This window comes from Salmo trutta, chromosome 5 (assembly GCF_901001165.1).
Source record: "Salmo trutta chromosome 5, fSalTru1.1, whole genome shotgun sequence".
Taxonomy (NCBI): domain Eukaryota; kingdom Metazoa; phylum Chordata; class Actinopteri; order Salmoniformes; family Salmonidae; genus Salmo; species Salmo trutta.
Genome location: NC_042961.1, coordinates 63,766,402 through 63,784,329, shown reverse-complemented (window position 1 = coordinate 63,784,329; position 17,928 = coordinate 63,766,402). Strand labels below are relative to the sequence as shown.

The 17,928-nt window shown below is 40.9% G+C and overlaps 1 protein-coding gene across 1 annotated transcript in view; it reads right to left on the bottom strand.

The window, feature by feature from the left end:
* LOC115194770 (uncharacterized) overlaps window positions 1-17,928 on the bottom strand; it is a 519,835-nt gene that overhangs the window by 135,067 nt on the left and 366,840 nt on the right. The window lies entirely within an intron of this gene.

Here is a 17,928-nt window from a genome sequence, read left to right as displayed (position 1 = left end):
CCACTACCCAACCCTCCATATATAGTCCACTACCCAACCCTCCACATATAGTCCACTACCCAACCCTACATACTCCATATATTGTCCACTACCCAACCCTCCATATATAGTCCACTACCCAACCCTCCATATATAGTCCACTACCCAACCCTCCATATATAGTCCACTACCCACACCTCCATATATAGTCCACTACCCAACCCTCCATATATAGTCCACTACCTAACCCTACATATATAGTCCACTACCCAACCCTCCATATATAGTCCACTACCCAACCCTACATATATAGTCCACTACCCAACCCTCCATATATCCACTACCCAACCCTCCATATATAGTCCACTACCCACCCTCCATATATAGTCCACTACCCAACCCTCCATATATAGTCCACTACCCAACCCTCCATATATAGTCCACTACCCAACCCTACATATATAGTCCACTACCCAACCCTACATAATCCATATAGTCCACTACCCAACACTCCATATATAGTCCACTACCCAACCCTCCATATATAGTCCACTACCCAACCCTCCACATATAGTCCACTACCCAACCCTCCATATAGTCCACTACCCAACCCTCCATATATAGTCCACTACCCAACCCACCATATATAGTCCACTACCCAACCCTCCATATATAGTCCACTACCCGACCCTACATATATAGTCCACTACCCAACCCTCCATATATAGTCCACTACCCAACCCTCCATATATAGTCCACTACCCAACCCTCCATATATTGTCCACTACCCAACCCTACATATAGTCCACTACCCAACCCTCCATATATAGTCCACTATCCAACCTTCCATATATAGTCCACTACCCAACCCCCCATATAGAGTCCACTACCCAACCCTACATATATAGTCCACTACCCAACCCTCCATATATAGTCCACTACCCAACCCTCCATTAATAGTCCACTACCCAACCCTCCACATATAGTCCACTACCCAACCCTCCATATATAGTCCACTACCCAACCCTCCATATATAGTCCACTACCCAACCCTCCATATAGTCCACTACCCAACCCTACATATATAGTCCACTACCCAACCCTCCATATATAGTCCACTACCCAACCCTCCATATATAGTCCACTACCCAACCCTCCATATATAGTCCACTACCCAACCCTCCACATATAGTCCACTACCCAACCCTCCATATATAGTCCACTACCCAACCCTCCATATATAGTCCACTACCCAGCCCTCCATATATAGTCCACTACCCAACCCTCCATATATAGTCCACTACCCAACGCTCCATATATTGTCCTCTACCCAACCCTCCATATATTGTCCACTACCCAACCCTCCATATATAGTCCACTACCCAACCCTACATACTCCATATATAGTCCACTACCCAACCCTACATATATAGTCCACTACCCAACCCTCCATATATAGTCCACTACCCAACCCTCCATATATAGTCCACTACCCACCCTCCATATATAGTCCACTACCCAACCCTCCATATATAGTCCACTACCCAACCCCCCATATATAGTCCACTACCCAACCCTCCATATATAGTCCACTACCCAACCCTCCATATATAGTCCACTACCCAACCCTCCATATAGTCCACTACCCAACCCTCCATATATAGTCCACTACCCAACCCTCCATATATAGTCCACTACCCAACCCTACATATATAGTCCACTACCCAACCCTCCATATATAGTCCACTACCCAACCCTCGCTATATAGTCCCTACCCAACCCTCCATATATAGTCCACTACCCAACCCTCCATATATAGTCCACTACCCAACCCTCCATATATAGCCACTACCCAACCCTCCATATATAGTCCACTACCCAACCCTCCACATATAGTCCACTACCACCCCCCTATATAGTCCACTACCCAACCCTCCATATATAGTCCACTACCCAACCCTCCATATAGTCCACTACCCAACCCTCCACATATAGTCCACTACCCAACCCTCCATATATAGTCCACTACCCAACCCTCCATATATAGTCCTCTACCCAACCCTACATATATAGTCCACTACCCAACCCTACATAATCCATATATAGTCCACTACCCAACCCTCCACATACAGTCCACTACCCAACCCTACATATATAGTCCACTACCCAACCCTCCATATATAGTCCACTACCCAACCCTCCATATATAGTCCACTACCCAACCCTCCATATATAGTCCACTACCCAACCCTCCATATATAGTCCACTACCCAACCCGCCATATATAGTCCACTACCCAACCCTCCATATATAGTCCACTACCCAACCCTACATATATAGTCCACTACCCAACCCTCCATATATAGTCCACTACCCAACCCTCCATATATAGTCCACTACCCAACCTCCATATATAGTCCACTACCCAACCCTCCATATATAGTCCACTACCCAACCCTCCATATATATTCCACTACCAAACCCTCCATATATAGTCCACTACCCAACCCTCCATATATAGTCCACTACCCAACCCTCCATATATAGTCCACTACCCAACCCTCCATATATAGTCCACTACCCAACCCTCCATATATAGTCCACTACCCAACCCTCCACATATAGTCCACTACCCAACCCTCCACATATAGTCCACTACCCAACCCTCCATATATAGTCCACTACCCAACCCTCCATATATAGTCCACTACCCAACCCTCCATATATAGTCCACTACCCAACCATATATAGTCCACTACCCAACCCTCCACATATAGTCCACTACCCAACCCTCCATATATAGTCCACTACCCAACCCTACATATATAGTCCACTACCCAACCCTCCATATATAGTCCACTACCCAACCCTCCATATATAGTCCACTACCCAACCCTACATATATAGTCCACTACCCAACCCTACATATATAGTCCACTACCCAACCCTACATATATAATCCACTACCCAACCCTCCATATATAGTCCACTACCCAACCCTACATATAATCCACTACCCAACCCTCCATATATAGTCCACTACCCAACCCTCCATATATAGTCCACTACCCAACCCTCCATATATAGTCCACTACCCAACCTCCATATATAGTCCACTACCCAACCCTCCATATATAGTCCACTACCCAACCCTCCATATATAGTCCACTACCCAACCCTCCATATATAGTCCACTACCCAACCCTCCATATATAGTCCACTACCCAACCCTGCATATATAGTCCACTACCCATTCCTACATATATAGTCCACTACCCAACCCTCCATATATAGTCCACTACCCAACCCTCCATATATAGTCCACTACCCAACCCTCCATATATAGTCCACTACCCAACCCTCCACATATAGTCCACTACCCAACCCTCCATATATAGTCCACTACCCAACCCTCCATATATTGTCCTCTACCCAACCCTACATATATAGTCCACTACCCAACCCTACATAATCCATATATAGTCCACTACCCAACCCTCCATATATAGTCCACTACCCAACCCTACATATAGTCCACTACCCAACCCTCCATATATAGTCCACTACCCAACCCTCCATATATAGTCCACTACCCAACCCTCCATATATAGTCCACTACCCAACCCTCCATATATAGTCCACTACCCAACCCGCCATATATAGTCCACTACCCAACCCTCCATATATAGTCCACTACCCAACCCTACATATAGTCCACTACCCACCCTCCATATATAGTCCACTACCCAACCCTCCATATATAGTCCACTACCCAACCCTCCATATATAGTCCACTACCCAACCCTCCATATATAGTCCACTACCCAACCCTCCATATATATTCCACTACCCAACCCTCCATATATAGTCCACTACCCAACCCTCCATATATAGTCCACTACCCAACCCTCCATATATAGTCCACTACCCAACCTCCATATAGTCCACTACCCAACCCCCATATATAGTCCACTACCCAACCCTCCACATAGTCCACTACCCAACCCTCCACATATAGTCCACTACCCAACCCTCCATATATAGTCCACTACCCAACCCTCCATATATAGTCCACTACCCAACCCTCCATATATAGTCCACTACCCAACCCTCCATATATAGTCCACTACCCAACCCTCCACATATAGTCCACTACCAACCCTCCATATATAGTCCACTACCCAACCCTACATATATAGTCCACTACCCAACCCTCCATATATAGTCCACTACCCAACCCTCCATATATAGTCCACTACCCAACCCTACATATATAGTCCACTACCCAACCCTACATATATAGTCCACTACCCAACCCTACATATAATCCACTACCCAACCCTCCATATATAGTCCACTACCCAACCCTACATATAAATCCACTACCCAACCCTATATAGTCCACTACCCAACCCTCCATATATAGTCCACTACCCAACCCTCCATAATAGTCCACTACCCAACCCTCCATATATAGTCCACTACCCAACCCTCCATATATAGTCCACTACCCAACCCTCCATATATAGTCCACTACCCAACCCTCCATATATAGTCCACTACCCAACCCTCCACATATAGTCCACTACCCAACCCTCCACATATAGTCCACTACCCAACCCTCCATATAGTCCACTACCCAACCCTCCATATATAGTCCACTACCCAACCCTCCATATATAGTCCACTACCCAACCCTCCATATAGTCCACTACCCAACCCTCCAAATATAGTCCACTACCCAACCCTCCATATATAGTCCACTACCCAACCCTACATATATAGTCCACTACCCACCCTCCATATATAGTCCACTACCCAACCCTCCATATATAGTCCACTACCCAACCCTACATATAGTCCACTACCCAACCCCTACATATAGTCCACTACCCAACCCTACATATATAATCCACTACCCAACCCTCCATATATAGTCCACTACCCAACCCTACATATATAATCCACTACCCAACCCTCCATATATAGTCCACTACCCAACCCTCCATATATAGTCCACTACCCAACCCTCCATATATAGTCCACTACCCAACCCTCCATATATAGTCCACTACCCAACCCTATATATAGTCCACTACCCAACCCTCCATATATAGTCCACTACCCAACCATATATAGCCACTACCCAACCCTCCATATATAGTCCACTACCCAACCCTGCATATATAGTCCACTACCCATTCCTACATATATAGTCCACTACCCAACCCTCCATATATAGTCCACTACCCAACCCTCCATATATAGTCCACTACCCACCCTCCATATATAGTCCACTACCCAACCCTCCACATATAGTCCACTACCCAACCCTCCATATATAGTCCACTACCCAACCCTCCATATATAGTCCACTACCCAACCCCCCATATATAGTCCACTACCCAACCCTCCATATATAGTCCACTACCCAACCCTCCATATATAGTCCACTACCCAACCCTCCATATATAGTCCACTACCCAACCCTCCATATATAGTCCACTACCAAACCCTCCATATAGTCCACTACCCAACCCTCCATATATAGTCCACTACCCAACCCTCCATATATAGTCCACTACCAACCCAACATACTCCATATATAGTCCACTACCCAACCCTCCATATATAGTCCACTACCCAACCCTCCATATATAGTCCACTACCCAACCCTCCATATAGTCCACTACCCAACCCTACATATATAGTCCACTACCCAACCCTCCATATAGTCCACTACCCACCCTCCATATATAGTCCACTACCCAACCCTCCATATATAGTCCACTACCCAACCCTCCATATATAGTCCACTACCCAACCCTCCATATATAGTCCACTACCCAACCCTCCATATATAGTCCACTACCCAACCCTCCATATATAGTCCACTACCCAACCCTCCATATATAGTCCACTACCCAACCCTCCATATAGTCCACTACCCAACCCTCCATATATAGTCCACTACCCAACCCTCCAATATAGTCCACTACCCAACCCTCCACATATAGTCCACTACCCAACCCTCCATATATAGTCCTCTACCAACCCTCCATATATAGTCCACTACCCAACCCTCCATATATAGTCCACTACCCAACCCTCCATATATAGTCCACTACCCAACCCTCATATATAGTCCACTACCCAACCCTCCATATATAGTCCACTACCCAACCCTCCATATATAGTCCACTACCCACCCTCCATATATAGTCCACTACCCAACCCTACATATATAGTCCACTACCCAACCCTCCATATATAGTCCACTACCCAACCACTCCATATATAGTCCACTACCCAACCCTCCATATATAGTCCACTACCCAACCCTCCATATATAGTCCACTACCCAACCCTCCATATATAGTCCACTACCCAACCCTCCATATATAGTCCACTACCACCCTACATATATAGTCCACTACCCAACCCTTCATACTCCATATATATTCCACTATGGGCACAAACCCACCGTCGCTGGACCAGACAGGACTGGCAAAAAGTGCTCTTCTCTGACACGTCGTGGTTTTGTCTCACCAGGGGTGATGGTTGGATTCGCGTTTATGGAATGAGCGTTACACCGAGGCCTGTACTCTGGAGCGGGATCGATTTGGAGGTGGAGGGTCCGTCATGGTCTGGGGCGGTGTGTCACAGCAACATCGGACTGAGCTTGTTGTCATTGCAGGCAATCTCAACGCTGTGCGTTACAGGGAAGACATCCTCCTCCTTAATGTGGTACCCTTCCTGCAGGCTCAACCTGACATGACAATGCCAGTTGTTGTTGCCATCCTGTACCTGTCTCGCAGGTGTGATGTTCGGATGTACCGATCCTGTGCAGGTGTTGTTACACGTGGTCTGCCACTGCGAGGACGATCAGCTGTCTGTCCTGTCTCCCTGTAGCGCTGTCTTTGGCGTCTCACAGTACGGACGTTGCAATTTATTGCCCTGGCCACATCTGCAGTCCTTATGCCTCCTTGCCAAAGGCATGTTCACGCAGATGAGCAGGGACCCTGGGCATCTCACTTTTGTTGTTTTTCAGAGTCAGTAGAAAGGCCTCTTTAGTGTCCTAAGTTTTCATAACTGTGACCTTAATTGCCTACCATCTGTAAGCTGTCTTAACGACTGTTCCACAGGTGCATGCTCATAAATTGCTTATGGTTCATTGAACAAGCATGGGAAACAGTGTTTAAACCCTTTACAATGAAGATCTGTGAAGTTCTTTGGAATTTTACGAATTATCTTTTTAAAGACAGGGTCCTGAAAAAGGGACGTTTCTTTTTTTGCTGAGTTTGTATATATATAGATATTAAACCTTAATTTAAAGGTAACCCATACAAATGAATGGAAGTATGGAGGTAGTTTTGTGCCAACAAAAAAAGTGTGTTAAATATGTGTCCAAATATTTTTTTTTTATCCTGAATTGTTTTTATATCTCCTAGATTTTGGACAAACACTTCAAAACCTTGTTTCTTATGTTTATTTATATTTTCTAGATTTAGGATAGACACTTGAAAACCTTATTCCTTATGGTTAACCTCTCTGGAATATGTGGGTTGACACTATTCAACAGCCAGTGAAATAGCACGGCGCCAAATTCAAAACAACAAAAATCTCATAATTCAAATTTCTCAAACATACAACTATTATATCCCATTTTAAAGATAACATACAACTATTATATCCCATTTTAAAGATAAGATTCTCATTAATCCAACCACATTGTCCGATTTCAAAAAGGCTTTACGGCGAAAGCATAATATTAGATTATGTTAGGACAGCACATAAACAACATAACCACACAGCCATTTTCCAAGCAAGGAGAGGCGTCACAAAAACCAGAAATACAGCTAAAATGAATCACTAACTTTTGATGAGCTTCATCAGATGGCACTCATAGGACTTCATGTTACACAATACATGTATATTTTGCTCGATCAAGTTCATATTTATATCCAAAAACCCCATTTTACATTGGCGCGTGATGTTCAGAAAATGTATTGCCTCCAAAATTTACGGTGAATGAGCACATCAATTTACAAAAATACTCATCATAAACGTTGATAAACTTTACAACAGTTATTGAAAGAATTATAGATACACTTCTCCTTAATGCAACCGCTGTGTCAGCTTTACGGCGAAAGCACATTGTTCAATATTCTTAGTACAGAGCTCAGCCATCAAAGCAAGCTATACAGATACCCGCCAAGTTCTGGAGTCAAAGAAAGTCAGAAATAGTATTATAAATCTTCACTTACCTTTGCTGATCTTCATCGGAATGCACTCCCAGGACTCCCACTTCCACAATAAATGTTTGTTTTGTTCGCTAAACTCCATATTTATGTCCAAATACCTCCGTTTTGTTCACGCGTTCAGTCGAGACGAAAAGTCCAAAAAGTTATACTACAGTTTGTAGAAACAAACGATGTATAGCATCAATCTTTAGGATGTTATTATCATACATCTTCGATAATATTCCAACTGGACAAATCCTTTGTCTTCAGAAAGGAAAAAGAAAAAACACCTCGCACTGACGGCCACGCACATGAATGATCTAATGGCACTCAGCCAGACACCTGGTTGAAATGACTGTCATTCCCTTCCAGGTCACAGTAGAAGCCTGTAACAACGTTCTAAAGACTGTTGACATCTAGTGTTAGGAACTGCAAAATGACCCCTAAGTCACTGTAGTTTGAATAGGGAATCAATTAAAAAAACTACAACCCTCAGATTTTCAACTTCCTGGTTGGATTTCTCTCAGGGTTTTGCCTGCCATATGAGTTCTGTTATCCTGTTGGGGATAGGGGGCAGTATTTACACGGCCGGATAAAAAACGTACCCGATTTAATCTGGTTACTACTCCTGCCCAGTAACTAGAATATGCATATAATTGGCTTTGGATAGAAAACACCCTAAAGTTTCTAAAACTGTTTGAATGGTGTCTGTGAGTATAACAGAACTCATTTGGCAGGCAAAAACATGAGAAGATTCTGAACAGGAAGTGGCCTGTCTGACAAGTTCTTGTTCATCTTGGCTCTTTTTATTGAAGACTGAGGATCTTTGCTGTAACGTGACACTTCCTACGGCTCCCATAGGCTCTCAGAACCCGGGAAAAAGCTGAATGATATCGAGGCAGCCCCAGGCTGAAACACATTAGCGCGTTTGGATAGTGGCCGGTCAGAGGACCATCAGACTGAGGCTCGTGCACGAGGGCACGAGATGTTTTTATTTTCCCTCTCTTTGAACGAAAACCACCACTCCCGGTCGGAATATTATCGCTTTTTTACAAGAAAAATGGCATAAAAATTGATTTTAAACAGCGGTTGACATGCTTCGAAGTACGGTAATGGAATATTTAGACATTTTTTGTCACAAAATGCGTCGTGCTCGTCACCCTTCTTTACCCTTTCGGATAGTGTCTTGAACGCACAAACAAAATGCCGCTGTTTGGATATAACTATGGATTATTTGGGACCAAACCAACATTTGTTATCGAAGTAGAAGTCCTGGGAGTGCATTCTGACGAAGAACAGCTAAGGTAATAACATTTTTCTTATAGTAAATCTGACTTTGGTGAGTGCTAAACTTGCTGGGTGTCTAAATAGCTAGCCCTGTGATGCCGGGCTATCTACTGAGAATATTGCAAAATGTGCTTTCACCGAAAAGCTATTTTAAAATCGGACATAGCGAGTGCATAGAGGAGTTCTGTATCTATAATTCTTTAAATAATTGTTATGTTTTTTGTGAACGTTTATCGTGAGTAATTTAGTAAATTCACCGGAAGTTTGCGGTGGGAATGCTAGTCACATGCTAGTCACATGCTAATGTAAAAAGCTGGTTTTTGATATAAATATGAACTTGATTGAACAAAACATGCATGTATTGTATAACATAATGTCCTAGGGGTGTCATCTGATGAAGATCATCAAAGGTTAGTGCTGCATTTAGCTGTGGTTTGGGTTTATGTGACATTATATGCTCGCTTGAAAAATGGGTGTCTGATTATTTCTGGCTGGGTACTCTGCTGACATAATCTAATGTTTTGCTTTCGTTGTAAAGCCTTTTTGAAATCGGACAGTGTGGTTAGATTAACGAGAGTCTTGTCTTTAAAATGGTGTAAAATAGTCATAAGTTTGAGAAATTGAAGTAATAGCATTTCTAAGGTATTTGAATATCGCGCCACGGGATTACGCTGGCTGTTGAGTAGGTGGGACGCAAGTCCCACCTAGCCCATAGAGGTTAAACTCACAGACATCATTCAAACAGTTTTTAGAAACTTCAGAGTGTTTTCTATCCAAATCTACTAATAATATGCATATCCTACCTTCTGAGTCTGAGTAGCAGGCAGTTTAATTTGGGCACGCCTTTCATCCGGACGTCAAAATACACCCTAGAGAAGTTAAATTATTTATTTTTGCCATTTATGAAATTAATTCAATGCATTTGTATGGGTTATAGTAGTAACGGCCAAATGAAATATTTCATCAAATAACTTTTATTTAAAAACTATTATTTTTACATTTAATTCAATTCATTTATTTTAATTATTTTTATTGTATTTGTATTATCCAGACATAAAATAAATATTAAATATAGTTTAATGTCTGAATGGTTTAATATCTATATAGTTTAATAAATGTATGGTTTAATGTCAAAATGGTTTAAAATCTGTATAGTTTAATATCTATATGGTTTAATATCTAGATAGTTTAATATCTGCATAGTTTGATATCTGTATGGTTCAATATCTGTATGGTTCAATATCTATATCGTTTAATATCCATATAGATATTGAATTATATAGATATTAAACTATTTAGATATTTAACTATATTGATATTGAATTATATAGACATTAAACTATATAGATATTGAATTATATCGATATCAAATGATATAGATATTAAACTATATAGATATTAAACCGTATAGATATTAAACTATATGGATATAACCATACAGATATTAAACTATATAGATATTTAAACAAATAGATATTAAACCATACAGATATTTAACTATATAGATATTAAACTATATAGATATTAAACTATATAGATATTGAATTATATAGATATTAAACTATATAGATATTAAACTATATAGATATTGAATTATATAGAAATTGAACTATATAGATATTAAATTATATACATATTAAACTATATAGATATTGAATTATATAGATATTAAACTACATAGATATTGAATTATATAGATATTGAATATATATTCAAATTATATCTAGACATTGAACCATATATATATTTAACAATTTAGATAATGTTAAACTCACAGAGTAGAAGACAGATGCGTTCCATCTCAACGTGTCGATCACTAACTCTCTCTAAACTCTAGTGAGCCTGTCAGTCCCCCACCTCTCCTCTCTACCCATCTCTACTTCCTCTGCGCTGAGAAGGACTGAGAGGTGTGAAAGATGTGTGTGACAGAAGCAGGGGGCTGGAGAGAAGAGAGACAGAATTAGAGAGAAAGGGAGGTTCAGTTATATATATATATATATATATATAGAGAGAGAGAGAGAGAGAGAGAGAGAGAGAGAGAGAGAGAGAGAGAGAGAGAGAGAGAGAGAGAGAGAGAGCTCTGTATCATTAACAGCAGTCTCGTAGATCTCCTCAGTGAAAACAATGTACTGAGCAACTGTGAAATTGACTTTTTACCAAATTACCATACTACAGACCACTTATTCACCCTGCACACGCTATTTGACATTTTTATCTTTTTAATTTTATTTAACCTTTATTTAACTAGGCAAGTCGTCCAAACCGGACGACGCCGGGCAAATTGTGCGCCGCCCTATAGCCCTACCAAAACAAAAGCATGATTATCCTGACATGAACAGTTAGAGGGATGATAGATACTATCAGGTCAGGTGGAGCTGGTGAGGAGAACCCTCCTGTGGTTCTCTGTGGTATTACAGCTACAGAGGACAGGAACAAGGTAGTGTAGTGTACAACATTGTGTTTGTGCCTCTCTGGTTTAAATAAAAAATCTTCCAATAATCCAGAGGGGGCAATCAGAGAGTTCCTGAAACTACCTCTAGAGACTGTAAATAAGGTGGCTTTCCACCGAGTGCACTAGACCAATGGTCCTCGCAAAATTTGAAAACTACCAACAAAAGTAGCAGGGGAAGGGAGCTTAAATGACTAAATTCAGTGTAAATGACCAATTTCCTCGGGAGGTAAACGAATGTCTCAAGAGACCGTATCCTTTACAGAGACAACAGAGGGAGAGGGGTAAGAGACTATATCCTGTACAGAGACAACAGAGGGAGAGAGGCTGTATCCTGTACATAGACAACAGAGGTAGAGAGACTGTATCCTGTACAGAGATAACAAAGGGGTAAGAGACTCTATCCTGTACAGAGATAACAAAGGGGTAAGAGACTGTATCCTGTACAGAGATAACAGAGGGGTAAGAGACTGTATCCTTTACAGAGACAACAGAGGGAGAGGGGTAAGAGACTGTATCCTGTACAGAGACAACAGAGGGAGAGAGACTGTATCCTTCCGTCTCCATAGTAATGTAGTGAAGCTATTAGATATTAAACCATATAGATATTAAACTATATAGATATTAAACTATATTGATATTGAATTATATAGATATTAAACTATATAGATATTAAACTATATAGATATTAAATTATATAGATATTGATATATATTCAAATTATATCTAGACATTGAACCATATATATATTTAACAATTTAGATAATGTTAAACTCACAGAGTAGAAGACAGATGCGTTCCATCTCAACGTGTCGATCACTAACTGTATCTAAACTCTAGTGAGCCTGTCAGTCCCCCACCAACCTCTCCTCTCTACCCATCTCTACTTCCTCTGCGCTGAGAAGGACTGAGAGGTGTGAAAGATGTGTGTGACAGAAGCAGGGGGCTGGAGAGAAGAGAGACAGAATTAGAGAGAAAGGGAGGTTCAGTTATATATATATATATATATATAGAGAGAGAGAGAGAGAGAGAGAGAGAGAGAGAGAGAGAGAGAGAGAGAGAGAGAGAGAGAGAGAGAGAGAGAGAGAGAGAGCTCTGTATCATTAACAGCAGTCTCGTAGATCTCCTGAGTGAAAACAATGTACTGAGCAACTGTGAAATTGACTTTTTACCAAATTACCATACTACAGACCACTTATTCACCCTGCACACGCTATTTGACATTTTTATCTTTTTAATTTTATTTAACCTTTATTTAACTAGGCAAGTCGTCCAAACCGGACGACGCCGGGCAAATTGTGCGCCGCCCTATAGCCCTACCAAAACAAAAGCACGATTATCCTGACATGAACAGTTAGAGGGATGATAGATAATATCAGGTCAGGTGGAGCTGGTGAGGAGAACCCTCCTGTGGTTCTCTGTGGTATTACAGCTACAGAGGACAGGAACAAGGTAGTGGAGTGAACAACATTGTGTTTGTGCCTCTCTGGTTTAAATCAAAAATCTTCCAATAATCCAGAGGGGGCAATCAGAGAGTTCATGAAACTACCTCTAGAGACTGTAAATAAGGTGGCTTTCCACCGAGTGCACTAGACCAATGGTCCTCGCAAAATTTGAAAACTACCAACAAAAGTAGCAGGGGAAGGGAGCTTAAAGGACTAAATTCAGTGTAAATGACCAATTTCCTCGGGAGGTAAACGAATGTCTCAAGAGACCGTATCCTTTACAGAGACAACAGAGGGAGAGAGACTGTATCCTTCCGTCTCCATAGTAATGTAGTGAAGCCGTCTCCATAGTAATGTAGTGAAGCCGTCTTCATTGTAAGAAAGTGAAGGCGTCTCCATAGTAATGAAGTGAAGCTGTCTCTATAGTAATGTAGTGAAGCTGTCTCCATAGTAATGAAGTGAATCCGTCTCTATAGTAATGTAGTGAAACCGTCTCCATAGTAATGTGGCAGTTAACCGCTAGGCTAGCTGCCACCCCACCTGCCACCCGTATCAGAACAGAGACGTTGGGGAATAACAACATATTGTACGGGATACATTTGTACTGTAGTGAAGCTTTCTTTATGGTAATGCAAGGTTTCTTCCGTAATCATGTGAAACGTCAATTACTATGGAAATGATGGAATGTGTTTTTCTATAAAAATTATGTTTAATGTATTTCTGATGCAACTAGGATGGTGATAGGATTACAGTTATCATCCTGAATATTAAGGTTGTACTCACTTCATGTTACACACAGACAGCCAACCATGCAAACTGGGTTATTATTTATTTAGACGTCAAACATTATAGTCTTATGGACCGACACTGGAGAAGAGAAGCAGGTAGGGGGAGTTGAACATTTAATTAATTACAGAAATCAAACAGGACAGGTACAGCGTCAGAACCAGGTAACAAAAATGACAAACAAACATTAATCCTGAAGCGTGGAAGAGAGCTGGGGAACAGACAGATATAGGGGAGGTAATGACACAGGTGATTGAGTCCAGGTGAGTCCAATAATTGCTGATGCGCGTGCCAAGGGAAGGACGGAGTGAGTAATGATCAAATCAAATCAAATTCTGTTAGTCACATGCGCCGAATACAACCTTACAGTGAAATGCTTACTTACGAGCCCCTAACCAATAACGGAGTTTCAAAAAATATGGATAAGAAAAAGAGATAAAAGTAGCAAGTAATTAAAGAGCAGCAGTAAAAAATAACAATATATACAGGGGGTGCCGGTACAGAGTCAATGTGAGGGGGCACCGGTTAGTTGAGGTAATATGTACATGTAGGTAGAGTTAATTAAAATGACTATGCATAGATAACAACAGAGAGTGGCAGTGGTGTGGAGAGGGGAGGTAGGTGGTGGTGGGGCAATGCAAATAGTCTGGGTGGCAATTTGACTAGATATTCAGGAGTCTTACGGCTTGGGGTTAGAAGGTGTTAGGAAGCCTCTTGAACCTAGACTTGGCACTACGGTACCACTTGCCATGTGGAAGCAGAGAGAATATTCTATGACTAGGGTGGCAATTTTTAGGGCCATCCTCTGACAGAAGTGCATAATGATGGTGGCAGAAGTGAGTAATGGAGTGAGTAATGGAGTGAGTAATGGAGTGAGTAATGGAGTGAGTAATGCAGTGAGTAATGGAGTGAGTAATGGAGTGAGTAATGGAGTGAGTAATGGAGTGAGTAATGGAGTGAGTAATGGAGTGAGTAATGATGGCGGCAGGAGTTTATTCCAATTTATTGAACTTACAGGCAACAAATGATCAAATCATTATTGTGGGAGACTATAACACAATGTTAAGTACCTCAATGGACTGTAAAGGTAATCACTCTACAAACTATCATCACCGTGCCCTAAAGGAAATCACAAAAATGATGGGCTCATTAGAAATAGTGGATATCTGGAGACTAAATAACCCTAACCTAGTGAGATATACATGGAGGAGACTTGCAAGGGTGGCAGGTAGCCTAGTGGTTAGAGCGTTGGGCCAGTAACCAAACGGTTGCTAGATCGAATCCCTCAGCTGAAAAGGTAAAAATCTGTCATTCTGTACCTAAACAAGTCAGTTAACCCACTGTTCCTAGGCCGTCATTGTAAATAAGAATTTGTTCTTAACTGACTTGCCTAGTTAAAACATGATTGATAGGAGAGAATGCAATCTGACCTTCACATAAGTCTTACAGAATTTCCACGTGGACAGGATATTGGAAATTGAATCAAAGTCTACTGGAGGACAATATATTCGTAACTAAGACAAAACAATTCATAATATAATTTTTCCAGTACAATATAGATTCAGCAAATCCCATTTTTGTTTGGGATACCTTTAAATGTACCTTCAGAGGTCATTCAATTCAGAATTCATCAATAATAAAAAAGAAACTTCTGTCTAAAGAGACAAGACTAGCAAGGGAAATCCATGAACGAGTTCAGGTAGATAACAATAAAAACAGTTTATGTCTAAAGAGACTAACAAGGAAATACAGGATCTAATAGTACAGGTAGATAACAATAAAAATACTACAGAGATACAAAAAAAGTTAGAGGGAGAACAAAAACAACTTGAGGACCTTATTCAAGAATGATCTACTTCTCAGAGTTTTGAATTGTCAAGAGGAGTTCAACAAGGGTGTCCACTGTCACCATTTCTATTCATTATGGCCATCGAAATGCTAGCTATTAAAATCTGATCAAATAACAACCTCAGAGGATTATAAATCCAAGGCTTAAAAACAAAAGTGTCCATGTATGCCGATGACTCAAGTTTTACATTAAGTCTGCAAGCTAGATCCCTGCAATGTCTCATTGAAGATCTAGATAACATTTCTGGACTCTCTGGACTAAAACCTAATTATGATAAGTGTACAATATTACGTATTGGATTATTAAAAATTTGTACATTACCCTGCAGTTTACCTATGAAATGGACTGAAGTAGACATGGTATTCATATCACAAAAAATATAAATGAGCTCTCCACAATGAATTTTAATAGAAAACTAGTAAAAAATAGACAAGATCCTGCAACCATGGAGAGGTAAATACCTGTCTATTTATGGAAAAATTGCCCTGATTAACTCCTTAATCATAACTCAGTTTACTCACTTACTTATGGCGCTGCCTACTCCTGAGGATTTGTTTTTCAAATCATAGGAGCAAAAAATATTTTGCTTTATCTGGGATGCTAAACCAGACAAGATAAAGCGTGCCTGTCTATATACTGAATATGAATTGAGTGGGTTGAGATGATTAAATATAAAAGCACTAAACCTCTCTAAAAGCTTCGCTTATACAAACGTTTTACTTGAACCCAAAATGGTTCTCAAGTAGATTACTAAGAAAAGCTCATCCATTGTTTAAAAATTGCCTTTTTTTGTTTATTGTTTATCCTCTTGGTCTTTCATTCAAAATATTTACAAAAATGCAATACATTCTTATCATAAAACAAACATTTTTCTCAAATATATGTGTACCACAATTATTGGAACCCCTTCATTCAATACTTTGTACAACCTCCCTTCGCCAAGATAACAGCTCTGAGTCTTCTCCTATAATGAGTAATGAGGTTGGAGAACACATGGCAAGGGATCTGAGACCGTTCCTCCATACAGAATCTCTCCAGATCCTTCAGATTCCTAGGTCCATGCTCATCCCACAGGTTTTCTATAGGGTTTAGGTCAGTGGACTGGGATGGCTATGGCGAAACCTTGATTCTGTGGTCAGTGAACCATTTGTGTGCTGATTTTGAGGTGTGCTTTGGATCATTATCCTGCTGGAAGATCCAACCACGGCCCAGTTTAAGCTTCCTAGCAGAGGCAGTCAGGTTTTGATTTAATATCTGCTAGTACTTGATGTAGTCCATGATACCATGTATCCTAACAAGTTGTCCAGGGCCTTTGGAAGGAAAACAGCACCACATCATCAAAGATCCACCAACATACTTCACAGTGGGGATGAGGTACTTTTCTTTCTATCTACTGGTGTTTGTTTCCAAAAAGCTCTATTTTTGTCCCATTGTTCCTGTAACGTTTGGAAAACTGCGCTTGAGTTTGTTGAGTTTGTTGTGATTATGTAGGTGGCATCTAATTGTAGTTTTGGAGACTTTCTGACCCCAAGACCCAACTAACGTCTGCAATTCTCCAGTTGTAATCCTTGGAGATTTTTTGGCCACTGGAACTATCCTCATCACTGGGGTCAATATAGACACATGTCCTCTTCCAGGCTGGTTGTTAACATCTCCAGTTGCTTTAAACTTCTTCATTATTGCCCTGATAGTGGAATTGGGCATTTTCAACCATAGAGCTATTTTCTTATAGCCATTTCCTGATTTGTGCAGCTCAACAACCTTTTGTCGCACATCATCACTGTCTTTCCCATAGTGATGGATGACTATGAGAACTATGAGAACTTGGCCTGTGTGTCACTTCATATTTATACCGCAGTGAAACAGGAATTCATGGCTTACCACTTAAGT